The 15,765-nt window shown below is 46.9% G+C and overlaps 1 pseudogene; it reads left to right on the forward strand.

Annotated features, from left to right (window-relative positions):
- Positions 1-357: 357 nt before the first annotated feature.
- On the forward strand, positions 358-9,289 carry LOC139830150 (uncharacterized; annotated as a pseudogene).
- The last annotated feature ends 6,476 nt before the right edge of the window (positions 9,290-15,765 follow it).

Here is a 15,765-nt window from a genome sequence, read left to right on the forward strand (position 1 = left end):
TACAATTATAGCATGGTATATAAACATTTATCATAAACACAAAGATATATAATAACCACTTTTATTATTGCCTCTTGGGCATATCTCCAACACATACACGCCACCGTCTTCATCCATCTTCTACGCACGCCACCGTATTCATCTCTTCTTCACGGTCTTCGTCCATGTTCATCTTCTACACCGTCTTCTTCATTTTACTCGATCTTATTCATCTTGCAACCTTGAGACCAACATATGGCTCAAGTATTGCCTATGGCCGCGACCTAAGAGAGAATCTTAATGCAACCATTAGTCCATAGGGATTGTCATCAATTACCAAAATCAAACAGGGGGGCTCCATGTCCTTTCACCTATCTCATGGCGAAATGGATCTGGAGGATCATGAATGGTGCGCAGGGCCTTTGGGCGGATATCATCCGTAATAAGTACCTGGTCAGCAGAGATGTCTTGGTGGATTCGCACCCAGGAGGATCACAATTCTGGAACATGCTCCAGAAGATCAAAAGTGTGCTTTGCTTGGGGGAAAGACACCAGGTCCACAGCGGGACTTCTACCCGGTTCTGGCACGATTGGTGGCTAGGTCCGAGACCCTTTAGGGACAGATTCCCAGCTTTGTTTGCTATCACGACGAGCCCGGAGGCCTCTGTGGCCCATGCCGGGTCTAGTGGGCTTTGGGAGTTACCCTTCCGCAGGGATCTTGGAGTACGGGAGCGCACAGAACTTGCAGATATCCGTAGGGAATTCCAGATGGTGCGTCTGAGGACGGGTCAGGATACCCTCTTGTGGTCTCTCGAACCTTCCGAGAAATTCTCGGTTCACTCCTCTATCTCAAGCTTTGCCACGGTACACCGCGAAAACACTTTGGGTGCTTTGGAGGATCGATGTTCCCCTCAAGATCAGGATCTTTCTTTGGCAACTCCTGCTCAAACGTCTACCCTCGAATGACAACATTCGTAGGAGACAGGGCCCATCTTCAGGGAGATGTGCCCTGTGTGGAGAGGTGGAGGACACAAACCACATCTTCTTCACATGTGCCTTAGCCAGATTTATGTGGAGCGCAGGTAGGGAAATGTTGCAATGCACCTGGAACCCCTCATGTCTTGCAGCCATATACAGGTTGCTCCAACATTGCAATGGCCAAACAAAACGTTTACTTTGGATTAGTTGTGTGGCGCTTTGCTGGACTCTTTGAAATATACGCAACAAATTTTCCATCGAAGGGTGCTTCCCCTCCCAGCCTGCTGATTGCATATACAAAATGTCCTTATACCTGCAGGTGTGGAAGCCAGTGGCTAGGAGACAAGACCGTGAGGCGGTGGAGCTGACGATTGGCAGAGTACGCGAGCTCCATGCTTCTTCCAGGGTGCAGCCATAGATTTCCTTACTGCGAGTTATCTATCTATGTGTATCTGTTGTGTTAGGCATGTGTTGGGGCACAGGGTCTTGGTGGACTCTTGACATTTTATGTTTGGTCAGTTCTGTTGGGTGGTGTGAGTTGTATCATAACTGGTCCGTTGTATGGTTGTGGCTTCATTAATTTAAAGCCGGGCTTTGCTCGAGCCTTCCGTCTAAAAAAGCTAAAGCAAGGTTAATGGCATTGATAAAACGGCTTTCACAAGAGACATGTTTAGGGAGAAAAATGCCACTACAATTCTTAGCCAAGGTACTTGGACCGTGACTCGGTGTTGTTACTGTGTGTCCACAGTGAAGTGAAAGCGAAACCATAGCTTACGGCAAGGCAGTGCAAGATTGAACAAACCTCACAGGATGGAGAAGATCAACAGAGCTTGATCTGACATGTTTTTTCATGATCTTTTTTGCGATGAAGTAAGGTACTTAACTCTCGCTAGTGGCTTCTTCGTTAACACTGAAAATATAATTTACACTTACTGTAGGTGCAGTAAAAATTTAGAAGGCAAGTCCTCTTTCTTATCGACTAGCTTGTTCTTAGAGCCATGATGGTGATTTCTGTCGCTGATGATGAAAGGCTGTGAACCATGCATGGTAGCAGTATAATCGGTCTGGACCAGAGTAAATTTCATGGCATGATTGGATTTTATTGCAGGAACACTAAGATTACAGCTACGAAACTAGACCAAGTTGTTAGCCTTGTTTAGACTTTGGAAAATAGCTTGTTACCTGGTGATGGGAGTGTCCGGAAGAACCAAAACACAATCACGAGATCTGTACACGGTACAACGCGTGCTTATGAGAGATGATGCCAGTGTTGAAACAACGTTATTAACCACACCTTGGCCAGTCACCAGAGCAGGCAATGTCCTTTCTATGATCCTGCTAGCTATGCAGAGGCCAGATCTGGACACGTTGCTTGTACCACTTTGATGTGAACTTTTGATTTAATACAAATCACCCTTTGTCGACAAAAAAGGAGGTGTTTTGTCTCACGAAAGCATATGCTCCCGAATGAACAGTGCATTCGTAAAACAAATAAAAAATAAAAAATGAATTATTTATTTTGATGGATGTAATTAGTATGTTCAAGATATTAATACATTTCCTTTATCCAAAAAAAGATAATAAAGTAACCCACATAAGCTAGAGACAACCAAGACTCAACGCCTTAAAGTTATCGCTAGATCCCTAACCAAACTCTTTGTCGTCGAAAAAGCATATAAACACATAATAGAAGAGTAGGCGTGCTCCGCGTTGAAAAGTGCTTTTGGCTCCCGAGCTCCAGTGCTCTCGCCATTTAAAAAAAATAAAAAAAATCCGCCTAATGAACAAGTATCACAGGTGAACTCGTTAGCCGGTTCATCTCCTTCCTAAGGACCATGTATCACTCCTACGGCCAGGCGTGGACCTTGGGCCAATTCTTTGGGGGGGGGGGGGGGGTGGGAGAGAGAATTGGGCTGGGGCGAAATAGGCTTGCTTTCATCATTATCTGGGCCACATACTGGAATATCCTTTGGTATTTTTTCCTGGGCTGGGGGGCGACGGCCCATTTTGCCCCCTCCGCCAATGCCTCCAACCATGCACAAGCATAGGAGAAGAAGATGGTGGAGAGGTTGCAGCATCTTCTGATGAGAGCTGGCACCATCATCGAGGAGGCGGACACACGGTACCTAACCAACTTTGGGATGATGATGCAGCTCAGGACACTATCAGAGGCCATGTACCGTGGACATCGTGCGCATGACACCTTGAGGTACCGATCCGCCCTGCAAGACGGTGCAGATTTCGACGAGGTTAGCAGCAACAACTCATCTAGCAGCTTGTATTTAGCCATCCCCCACAAGCGCCCTCGAAAATTAACTAACAAAGAGGAGGATCTCGAGCCACGCGGTGCCTTGGAAAGCTTAGAAAAGGCTGTTGCTAACATGGCCAAATTTGTTGTGCTTCTGGGTGGATGCGAGCCGGTGGCGACGCCATGATTAAATGCTCGGGTATTCATTGGGTATTCAGTTTGCCAAATCCTTGTAATTTTTGCTAAAAAAAATATCTATTTTATCAAAAATTTCATTGTTTTGTCAAAATTTTGGGTATTCCCGGGAATACAGGGCCATACCCCTGGCGCCGCCAGTGATGCGAGCGCATATCTCGTAGACCTTACGATGTATATCTTTACACTGAGAATTTCATGTTCGGCCGACATTTTGAGAAGCAAATGATCTTGAGCTTCTTGTTGCAGCACAACGACTCTCATGGTGATTATGCACGGGCCGTTCTTCCAGTCATAGGTGGCACTGCAGTTGGGAAGAAGACTTTGGTTGCTCATGCATGTGCAGATGAAAGGGTTCGCTCACGGTTCTCCTCTATTTTGCATTTGAATGAAGACAACCTTATGAGGATTGACCAGGGAAGGACCATGTTTGGGATGATGTTGGTAGTTATTGAGTTTGCTTCTGATGTAGGTGATGATGAGTGAAAACAATTTCAGTCATTTGTTATGAGAATGGGCAGAGGAAGCAAGATCATCATCATAAGTAGGCTTCAACGGTTAGCCCGATTCGATCGGTGAAACCGGTTTTCCTAAGCATTTTGACTTACGACGAGTTGAGGTACCTTTTCAAGACGCTGGTATTCAGAAGTGTAGACCCTGCAGGACATCCTCGCCTAGAACAAACAGCAGATGAATTTACCAAGGTGTTGCACACTATACAAGGTTCACTTGTCGCAACAAATATCTTCGCGGATCTGTTGAGAATGAACCTCGATGTTCAGTTTTGGCGTTCCATATTGGAAAAAGGGTTAAGAATGGTTAAAAGGAACATCTTGATGTATGGTGCAAACCCAACCATGCTTGAACAACAAGGGCAACCAGTAGATATAACAGACTTTGCTTTGAATCCACTTAGCATGACACGTTATCCAATTAAGGCTTCAATCAAGGAGGATTTGCCAAGTGTTACACTTAGGGAACTTGTACCAGATCCTAGTGTTAGACCTAAAGAATATTTCATTCTAGTTTTATGGGAATCAAGGATACCCCCTCACAATTCATTTTCGGCGATTTTGACAAAAATAACCTTTTTGTGAAAGAAAAGCACAGACCGACCCTCTGGCCAAACTGTTTCACTCATCTAACCCTTTTGTGTGGCGCCCCTCCCATCGGCGCTACACATCACTGTGTGGCGCCCATGCGAGCGGCGCCACTCGCCCATCCAATGTGGCGCGGTCGACGCTGATGTGTGCTCGACTCTGACGTGGCAGGATGTGTGGCGCCGCTCGGAAGGGCGCCACACATCCACTTATGTGTGGCGCCGCTCCCATCGGCGCCACACAATGAAACTGTGGCGCCGCTCGGAAGGGCGCCACACATCCACTTATGTGTGGCGCCCGCGCCCGCCCCAGCCCGAGCTCTCCTCTCTTCTCCTCTCTGTTCCGGCGCAAGAAGAAGGCGGCCCGGCGGTTCCTCCTCCTCCTCCCCACCATCTCCCCCCACCAAATCGACCATCAATTTGTCAGATCTGTCCGGGCAGGTGATGATTTGCTATCTGTACTATTCTTCTATAGTAGCCTGCTAGACAAAGTACTAACCAAATGTCTTATGTACGCAGTTGGACGAAGCTTATCGCAGGACTGGGAGCGGCGGTATTGGGGGATGCTTGCTCCTATTTTCCGTATGGAGTTGGGACCGTCTATCAGTTGGGCGGCCCAGGATACTCAACGAGAGGCCATGGCCTCATTACCGGAACAACCCTGATCGGGAGCCCACTTGGGCATACCTTTGGGACAATGTCTCGGAGATGACGAGCGATCCAATGGTCATGTACATTCACTACACTGAGGAGTTGGACACTCTTACCTCTGAGCAGGTAACCGATTTTAAGCCATCACTCTTTTGGTTAGTACTGCAGGTGTTGCTGTGTTGTAAGTTTCATTGTCGTGTTGTAAATTTGGAAATATTTGTATGCTACAGGTGGATTGGGAGTCATATGGTACCTTTTACCATATTGGCGCAGCGATGACTGACCTCAACCCCAAGTGCTTGGAGGAGGCGTGTTTCTGGCGTATGCGGTGCCCACTCATATGCATGTGGCTTGTTGAATACCACCAGCCGCACAGAGTGATGAGACAGTTTGGTTTGTTTCAGGAGACCCCACCTCAGTGGCAAGACACTGACCACGCGCTCCATGGGTAAACTTCTTGAATCATGTGATGCGAACTTGTTGATCATAGGAAGCGATAGAATCTAAGTTTATCCAGTGTGCTCAATATCTTGCAGGCTTGATAGGCAGCGGCAGAGGAATATCACGAATTGGCATGTCCATCATAAGATTCACGTGACAGCGTTCCAACACTGTTTGGAAGCAATACAGAATGACGGACATGTCGAGATTGTCCCTCACGACTTGGCCGCCTTCAACAACTATCTCCAATGGTTTCATGAAAGCACGCGTATCGAGTTAGTGAACCACGCGTATGATGACGACATCTTGGACGACCCCATCACATTCGATGAGGATGCGCAAAGCCAGTACGACAGGACTGCTAGACAAGGGGGATCGACTTTTATTGCTTCCTCTCTGAACTTCGTGGTAATATATTCTCCCATTAGCTAGTACATCATCTATATTGGCATGTGCTCGCTCAAATTGTGTATAATATGTTTGTCACAACGGTCCGAGATCCAAAAAACAGCTACAGAGTGTGAGGTTGTTTGGGATCAGAGTGATACGGGGTGGCCCGATCTTCTCAGTAAGCGACGGTGGTGATGATGATCACGGGGTGATAGCAGCGGAGGAACACGACGATGAAGTGGATGATAACTTGTATGACGCAACGAGATCTCTCGATTGGTCCCTGTCGCCAATGCAACAGCTCTCAACCCTGCAAGATATTCGCAACTCCACACACTTGCGCACGTAGCCGCCGACCACGAAGCGGTAAGTTGCAACCGTCTAATTCCCAATGGAACAGCAGATCACACAAGACTTTTTCAGGATCTACACAATATCAAGCAATATGGTGTAGGGATTCAATAGTTTTGCATAAGCAAACAACTAAGAACTAGGGTTTATCTTAAACATGGTCTAAAGCAGCTAGGGGGGGGTCCTGGGCACTTATATAGGCGTCCGGGACAAGTTCTGGTCGAAAAGATACAAAGAAAACCGACCCAGAATAGATCTGGTCGAGACAGACTCGGACGCGTCCGGTCTGGAATCCGGTCGACCGGCCTGTGGACCGGGCGGGCCGGTCTGTGGTCCGGTCAACCGGGCGGCAACCGGGTTGGCCGGTCTGGGGTCCGGTCAACCGGACGGAAACCGGATATTTGCGAGAATTTCTGGTCTTCGTCCGGTACGATAAACGGCGGCAGTTGGCGCCGGTCGGCCGGGCTGTGGACCGGGTCGGCCGGTCTGGCGGCCGGTCGGACCGGGTTCTGGACCGGCCTGGACGTCTTCTTCTCCTCTCGCGCATGCCTCCCGCTCCTCCCTCGCGCGTTCATGAGATATCTTCATGTCCAGCTCCATGTCCAGCTTGACGTCCGTCTTCATGTCCAGCTGCTCCTCTTCTCCTCGTGCGATGCTCGTCTCTTCTTGATACCTGATGATACATAAGTAATAGGACTTAGGCAGTATAAAGTTCTCATCAATCAAAGTACCGTTTAGAAACAAGTTCACCTGTTGTTTAAGTAGCTTGGCACGAGCCCTTGTAATTGGTCCAATCCGAACTTCATTGGACTTGAGCTTCACAGCAGGTTCATCTTCAGCTTGCAATGACGGAGGTAGTAGTGAGGTAGGGATGTCCTCATCATCTCCCCCCCTTCAAAAGGCGTCGACCCCGACGCTCCAAGGTCTTCTCCGTCATATGGTGTCAAATCAGCAACATTGAAAGAATTACTGACACCAAACTCATCAACTGGAAGATCTATTGAGTATGCATTATCATTGATCTTGGCAAGCACTTTGTAAGGACCAGCACCACGAGGCTTCAACTTAGACTTCCGTAGCTTCGGGAACCTATCCTTGCGAAAATGTACCCAGACCATATCACCAGGCTTGAACAACATCTCTTTGCGCTTCTTGTTCATCCTTGCAGCATTGCTCTTGCCTTTCTTCTCTATCAACTCTTTAGTCTTCACATGGATCTTACGCACAAAATCTGCCCTCTTGGATGCCTCCATATTAACTCTCTCATGTATGGGCAAAGGCAACAAGTCAAGTGGAGTAATGGGTTTGAAACCATACACCACTTCAAAAGGACACAGCTCCGTGGTAGAATGTACCGCTCTGTTATAAGCAAACTCCACATGCGGCAAACAATCTTCCCACTCCTTCAGGTTCTTCTTTATCATGGATCTCAATAGTTGTGACAATGTTCTATTCACCACTTCAGTTTGTCCATCAGTTTGAGGATGACAAGTAGTGCTGAAAAGCAGCTTTGTCCCCAGCTTTCTCCACAGCGTCTTCCAGAAGTAGCTCATAAACTTCACGTCACGATCAGAAACAATTGTCTTCGGGACTCCATGTAGTCGCACAACCTCCCTGAAAAACAGGTTAGCAATATGCGACGCATCGTCGCTTTTGTGGCAGGCAATAAAGTGTGACATTTTAGAAAATCTGTCCACTACCACAAATATAGAATCAAGGCCTCTTTTAGTACGCGGCAAACCCAACACAAAATCCATACTAATATCTTCCCAAGGTGTAGTAGGTGCCGGTAATGGAGTATACAAGCCGTGAGGCTTCAGCTTGGACTTGGACTTGTTGCAAGTAATGCACCTCTTTACATACCTGTCCACGTCCCGCCTCATCTTTGGCCAATAAAAATTGTCAGCTAGCATGAGTAGCGTCTTCTCACGCCCAAAGTGACCCATCAAACCTCCAGCATGTGATTCCTGCAATAAGAGCAAACGTACAGACGATTCTGGAACACATAGTTTGTTAGCTCTAAACAAGAATCCATCGTGTATGTGATATTTGTCCCATGCTTTACCAAGAGCACATAAGCGATATGGTTCAGCAAAATCATGATCAGTAGCATATAAATCACATAGCACTTCTAATCCAGGAATTTTAACATCAAGTTGAGTTAATAGCTGTTGTCGTCAGAAACCCACCGGCGGGCAGCGACGGGCAACACAGTAGAGCCGGGAACAACTTAGGGCTGCGGCTGGCCCTGGTCCCTCCGAGCGACGGCCCGCAAAGCCTTCTGGTCACACGTCCGATGCTGATGCAAGGGCGTGCCACCTGACCTATACCTGGTCAGGAAGGTGATGGAGATGCCTCGCTTAGTTTCCTGCATGGCATACACGTAAACATTAAATACGAGCCTCGATCGGCTCTCAGGTTATCCTGTGAATCGGCTCATGGGAGCCGATCCACCCATGATTCGTACGAGGTGCACGAATATATGGTGGTCCTGCTTGATCAAGATAAAGCTAATGAGATCTACGACGATTTAGGGTTTTCACCGCATAATCGGATCATCCTACTCAGGATTGGGCCTCGCGGCCACGCACGGTGATCGTAAGCCGATCCTAGACAAGGCCTAAAAACCAACACGAAGTTGATCCCCGGAACATCCTGTCTAGGACTAGCAAACGACACCCTACGTGCCGCTGGATCCTCCAGCCCCTTGTAAGGCCTAACTATTGCAGATATTAAACTAATCCTTGATGAACAAGGAGCAACCGTAACGGATCATATCTACTAAATAATGATCAAGCGGGGTGCCGCCCCTACACCTAAGATAGGTGTAAGGGCGGCTAGACATGCAAGGGTTGCACTACGATAGCATGTTACACGAAGAACTATGCTAACCCTAACACATCTATGATAACTACGTTGCTCGCCATCAACAAGGCTTCAGTACGAGCAACGCATGAACAACGTGGAGCTTGTGCTGCCTAGATCGCAAGATGCGATCTAGGCAGCATGTTGCTTACCGATAGAAACCCTCGAGACGAAGGAGTTGGCGATGCGCCGAGATTGATTTGTTGGTTGAACGTTGGTTGTTGTTTATTCCATAAACCCTAGATACATATTTATAGTCCGTAGACTTTCTAATCGTGGGAATAGTCCCAACCAGGCACGGGCCAAACTCTAACTAAACACAAACGTATCCTACTATGTTACAGATACACGGGCAAACTAGCCCAAACTTGCTATTCAAGGCCGATTCACGTATATTCTTCAATGTATAATCTTCAAGCCCATCTTGATCGCGGCCCACCTCTGATCCGGTCAAATTCTGGTGATAACAATAGCATATTCTTCCTAGATAGAGCATCAGCAACAATATTATCTTTTCCCTTCTTATGCTTAATAATGTATGGAAAAGACTCAATGAACTCAACCCACTTAGCAAGACGCTTATGCAAAGTAGACTGAGCTTTCAGGTATTTCAAAGCTTCATGATCAGAATGTATGATAAATTCTTTTGGCCACAAATAATGTTGCCAAACCTCAAGAACTCTAATTAAAGCATACAATTCTTTATCATAGATAGGATAGTTCAACTTAGCACCAGACAGTTTCTCAGAAAAATATGCAATTGGACGACCCTCTTGCATCAACACACCACCAATTCAAATACCACTAGCATCACATTCAATCTCAAATTGTTTATTGAAATCAGGAAGTGCAAGCAACGGTGCAGAAGTTAACAATCGTTTCAGTTCATCAAACGCATGATCTTGGGCAACACCCCACTCAAAGACAACACCCTTTTTAGTCAATTCATTCAAAGGTGCAGCAATAGTAGAAAAATTGGGCACAAAACGGCGATAAAACCCAGCTAGACCATGAAAACTTCGTACTTGACTCACATTCATGGGAGTAGGCCAATTTTGAATAGCTTCAATCTTAGACACATCTACTTCTACTCCATGCTTAGAGACAACATAACCCAGAAATATGACCTTATCTTTGCAAAATGTGCACTTCTCAAGATTACCATAGAGTTTGTTATCACGCAACACTTGCAAAACATGTCGAATATGTATAGTATGATCAGATTCATTGCGGCTGTAGATTAATATGTCATCAAAGTACACAACCACAAACTTGCCAATAAATTCACGCAAAACATGGTTCATCAGTCTCATGAAAGTGCTAGGTGCATTAGTTAGACCAAAAGGCATGACTAACCACTCATATAAACCAAATTTTGTTTTAAAGGCTGTTTTCCACTCATCCCCTTCTTTCATCCTAATTTGATGATAACCGCTACGCAAATCAATTTTAGAGAACACAGCAGCACCACTCAATTCATCTAGCATATCCTCTAAACGGGGAATAGGATGACGATATCGAATAGTGATATTGTTTATAGCTCTACAATCTACGCACATACGCCAAGTACCATCTTTCTTAGGAACAAGAATAACAGGAACAGCACAAGGACTAAGGCTTATGCGGATATAACCTTTGTCGAGTAGCGCTTGTACTTGCTTCTGTATCTCCTTCGTTTCTTCGGGGTTCGTTCTATATGGTGCCCGATTGGGTAGCGAAGCTCCGGGAATCAAGTCGATTTGATGCTCAATACCTCGCAATGGTGGAAGTCCTGCGGGTACCTCATCCGGAAACACGTCGCCAAATTCCTGCAAAACATTAGAAACACCAAGAGGAAGAGGGGTCATGTCGTTAGAAACCAAAACCGTACCCCTGTACAAGAGCACAAGAGGCATGGCTGTCGGATCCTCACTAAATTCTCTCATGTCTTCTTTGGTGGCTAATGAAACTAAGGAATTCACTCTCTCACTTTTCGTTATATCACTCACAACATTACAATTCTCTCGCCTATCTAAAGAAGCATCCTCCAAATTCACTTCAACTTTCTGACGAGACTCATTGACAATTTGCTGTGGTGTCATAGGCTGTAAGTTAATTTTCTTGCCCTTGAACTCCAAGTGATATGTATTAGCACGGCCATTGTGTTGCACAGAACGATCATAAAGCCAAGGCCGTCCCAATAGCAGGTGACACGCCGTCATAGGAACGACATCAAAGTCAATGCAGTCCTTATACGGGCCAATAGCAAATTCAACACGCACCATGTGGTTTACCTTCATCTCACCATTGTCGCTCAACCACTGAATATAGTATGGATGCGGGTGCGGTAGATACTTCAACTTCAGCTTGGTACACAACTCCTTGCTTGCTAAATTGCGGGAACTCCCGCCATCAATAATGACCTTGCAAGCCTTGTCAGGACCAACTAAAGCTTTTGTTTGGAACAAGTTGCAGCGCTGAGTAGATGCACTAGGCAACACATTAAGAGCACGCTGCGACACAACAATAGTGCGAGCATCAGACGGGTATGCATCTTCACCATCAGTGTCATAGTCATCATCTTCTGGAGCATTAGGATCAACATCATCTCCAGTCTCATACTCATTGTCCTCATTGATAATCATGACTTTACGGTTAGGACAATCTCTCTTGAAGTGACCCTTGCCACCACATGTATGACAAGCCATATCATGGTTACGCGCAGTAGATACATTAGAGCCACTCGTACTTGCAGCAGATTCGGACTTCTTTGTGTTAGACACATTGGAGACCGGCTTACTAGGCTGAGTAGAGTAAGGGGCGGAGCGCGTCGAAGGCGCCGGCGCCGTAGATGGGGCCGCGCGGGGTGTGTAACGCCCAGCTCCTGTAGCTCGTCCTTTGATCTTTGCTTCGTCAGCCAACTGTGATTCCGCTTCTCGTGCATGATGTAACAATTGATTCATATTGGTGTAACTGTAGTGACGAACAATGCCTTTGATATCATACTTCAAACCATTCAGAAAACGCTGCATTGTCATCTCAAGAGATTCACGGACACGGCCACGCTGCATTAGCATCTCCATCTCCATGTAGTATTCATCGACAGTCTTCACACCTTGTCTCAATAGAGTCAGCTTATCATATATATTCCGCAAGTAATTTGTAGGCACAAAGCGAGAAGTCATCGCCTCCTTCATGGCACGCCATGTACGTATAGGTTGCTCACCATCCTCGTCTCGGTTACGAACAAAAGCATCCCACCAACGCAATGCATAGCCATCAAATTCAGAAGAAGCAAGCTTGATCTTTCTATCTTCAGTGTAGTGCGGATGTAGATTCCACAACTTCTCAATCTTGAGCTCCCAAGTGAGGTATTCTTCAACATCAGCTCCTCCTTCAAACTTGGGTATAGAAAACTTGGGCTTACCCAATCCATCTTCCTCATCTTGTCCACGACCATTGCGGCCAAGTGGAGCCCAACCGCGAGGATGATAACCACGAGGCGCACCACGAGCATTGTGTGCGTCATCTTGAAACTCAGGATCATCATCATCGTCTTGCTGTTGTTGCGCGGTCAAATTCTCAACAGCCAAGCGCAAATCAGCAAGAGTACGCTGTACATCCGTCATTTGATCTTGCATTGTAGTGACGGTCACATGTGTAGCATCCAACTTTTGGGAGATCTCTTGGACCGTCCCCTTAAGCTCATCATCCTGAGCGCGGAATTCACGTCGCATCTCATTACGAAGAGCCTCATACTCTCTCCATGTGATAATATCTGCAGCACTCTTGTTTTCCTGGTTCACAAGTTTATGATCACTAGCAGACATTGTTAGTAGATTAGTGCACTAAATCAAAAATATTTGGTGGTACTCTCACAACTCACTCAAAAATGATAAGAAAAGGAGATCTTACCGTTCCAAAGTAAATTAGTGTTGCTTACCACTTGTAGTAACAACTAGTGCACGGATGTAGCGAAGCGAATATCAAGGGTATAAGATCAAATCACACGGCAAAGCAGGATATATGTGGGGCTGTAGGTAGGCTACCTATTTGCACCAATAACAAGCTCTAGCGCTGATCGTAGACAACCAATGATACTCACCCAAGGCGATATAATGGGGCAATGCAACTATATGTGGGAAAAGTTGCAAAGCACACGAGAGACGCTAGCAAAGCTCAACGAGACAGGCACAAGATTGCTCAACTACGGGTGCAGTAAAGTAAACTTAGGCCTTCAATTGATTCAACTAGCACTTCACTTCTTTTTTTGATTTTTCTTTTTGTATAACACACGCAGCTATGTAGCTCTTTTTGCTTATTTTCAATTTTTTGTGTTTTTTTTTATGACTCAACTCCTTGATAACACGGCCAACAAAATATGCAACACACCAAACCCTAATGAGCAGCCTGACGAGCGGTAAAACTAGTCTCTTCTGGGGAAGTTCCTAATCACGTATATCGATAGGCTGTGGCTATGGTTGGGAAAAGCACACTGTACGCTATGTGGACTCGGAGTAACAAAAACTGACACCACTTGATAATGGAAAACACACGATGATAGAGTAAAATCAAACCCTAAAAACTAGATGGAAGACAAAGATACGCAAAAACAACTACGAAAAGCAACTAAAACTCGAAATTAGTGCAATCTAAGGCTATGGCAAACCCTAACCCTAATTTTTTTTTTGGCTTTTTCTGGATAGGAAAACACTCACAACTCAACTATGGGGTGGATTGTGGATGGCTTACCGAGGAAAACTGGAAATCTGATACCAAGATGATACGGGGTGGCCCGATCTTCTCAGTAAGCGACGGTGGTGATGATGATCACGGGGTGATAGCAGCGGAGGAACACGACGATGAAGTGGATGATAACTTGTATGACGCAACGAGATCTCTCGATTGGTCCCTGTTGCCAATGCAACAGCTCTCAACCCTGCAAGATATTCGCAACTCCACACACTTGCGCACGTAGCCGCCGACCACGAAGCGGTAAGTTGCAACCGTCTAATTCCCAATGGAACAGCAGATCACACAAGACTTTTTCAGGATCTACACAATATCAAGCAATATGGTGTAGGGATTCAATAGTTTTGCATAAGCAAACAACTAAGAACTAGGGTTTATCTTAAACGTGGTCTAAAGCAGCTAGGGGGGCGTCCTGGGCACTTATATAGGCGTCCGGGACAAGTTCTGGTCGAAAAGATACAAAGAAAACCGACCCAGAATAGATCTGGTCGAGACAGACTCGGACGCGTCCGGTCTGGAATCCGGTCAACCGGCCTGTGGACCGGGCGGGCCAGTCTGTGGTCCAGTCAACCGAGCGGCAACCGGGTTGGCCGGTCTGGGGTCCGGTCAACCGGGCGGAAACCGGATATTTGCGAGAATTTCCGGTCTTCGTCCGGTACGATAAACGGCGGCCGGTTGGCGCCCGGTCGACCGGGCCAGGGACCGGGTCGGCCGGTCTGGCGGGCGGTCGGACCGGGTGCTGGACCGGCCTGGACGTCTTCTTCTCCTCTCGCGCATGCCTCCCGCTCCTCCCTCGCGCGTTCATGAGATATCTTCATGTCCAGCTCCATGTCCAGCTTGACGTCCGTCTTCATGTCCAGCTGCTCCTCTTCTCCTCGTGCGATGCTCGTCTCTTCTTGATACCTGATGATACATAAGTAATAGGACTTAGGCAGTATAAAGTTCTCATCAATCAAAGTACCGTTTAGAAACAAGTTCACCTGTTGTTTAAGTAGCTTGGCACGAGCCCTTGTAATTGGTCCAATCCGAACTTCATTGGACTTGAGCTTCACAGCAGGTTCATCTTCAGCTTGCAATGACGGAGGTAGTAGTGAGGTAGGGATGTCCTCATCACAGAGCCATAGAGATGAAAAGCCTATCGGACCGGTGCGACATTTCATTAAGGTATGGTCACCAACTTTGAATGTAAGCTATTGTGTTTGGCGGCTTTGTAACCATGACTTCCATGACGCAGAACACTGGACGAAAGTTGCGGCGGTTAGCCAACTTGCTAGGTTGTCGCGAAGGCGAAATTGCGGCTACATCCTCTTATGAAGAGGCGGAGGTATGGACTATGATACGGGGTGGCCTTTGGACACCGCCGCCTCAAGACCGACAAGCTCTCCTCGTGGCCCAATGACACAAGCTCGAGCCCAAACTCTACACCAAGAGGTGAATTCGCTCCTCTCCACGTATGCATTTGATACCCCCTTGGATGGCATGCTACTTCATGCAAATACCCTATGTTCAATCAGGTACATCGACCAAGAAGCAAGCCATGGAGACCACGCCAATGGAAAGGGAGCTGGAAATGAAGAAGATGGAGTCCCAGCAGCCCAGCCGGAACTTCCGCCCTCCAGGACCGGAACTTCCGGCCAGATGCCTCAAAGATGCCTCAAAGATGCCTCAAAGATGCTCTCCAGCGCCCAGGAATCAGCCTCCAGCCGGAACTTCCGCCCCGAGGGACCGGAACTTCCGCCCACCGGAACTTCCGCCCAAGTTCCGGAAACGCGCCAAATACATCCCGGGAACATACTGCAAGGAAATTGGCCATTTCCGGAACTAGGCCGGAACTTGG

The sequence above is a fragment of the Lolium perenne genome, chromosome 4 (genome assembly GCF_019359855.2).
Source record: "Lolium perenne isolate Kyuss_39 chromosome 4, Kyuss_2.0, whole genome shotgun sequence".
Lineage (NCBI taxonomy): Eukaryota > Viridiplantae > Streptophyta > Magnoliopsida > Poales > Poaceae > Lolium > Lolium perenne.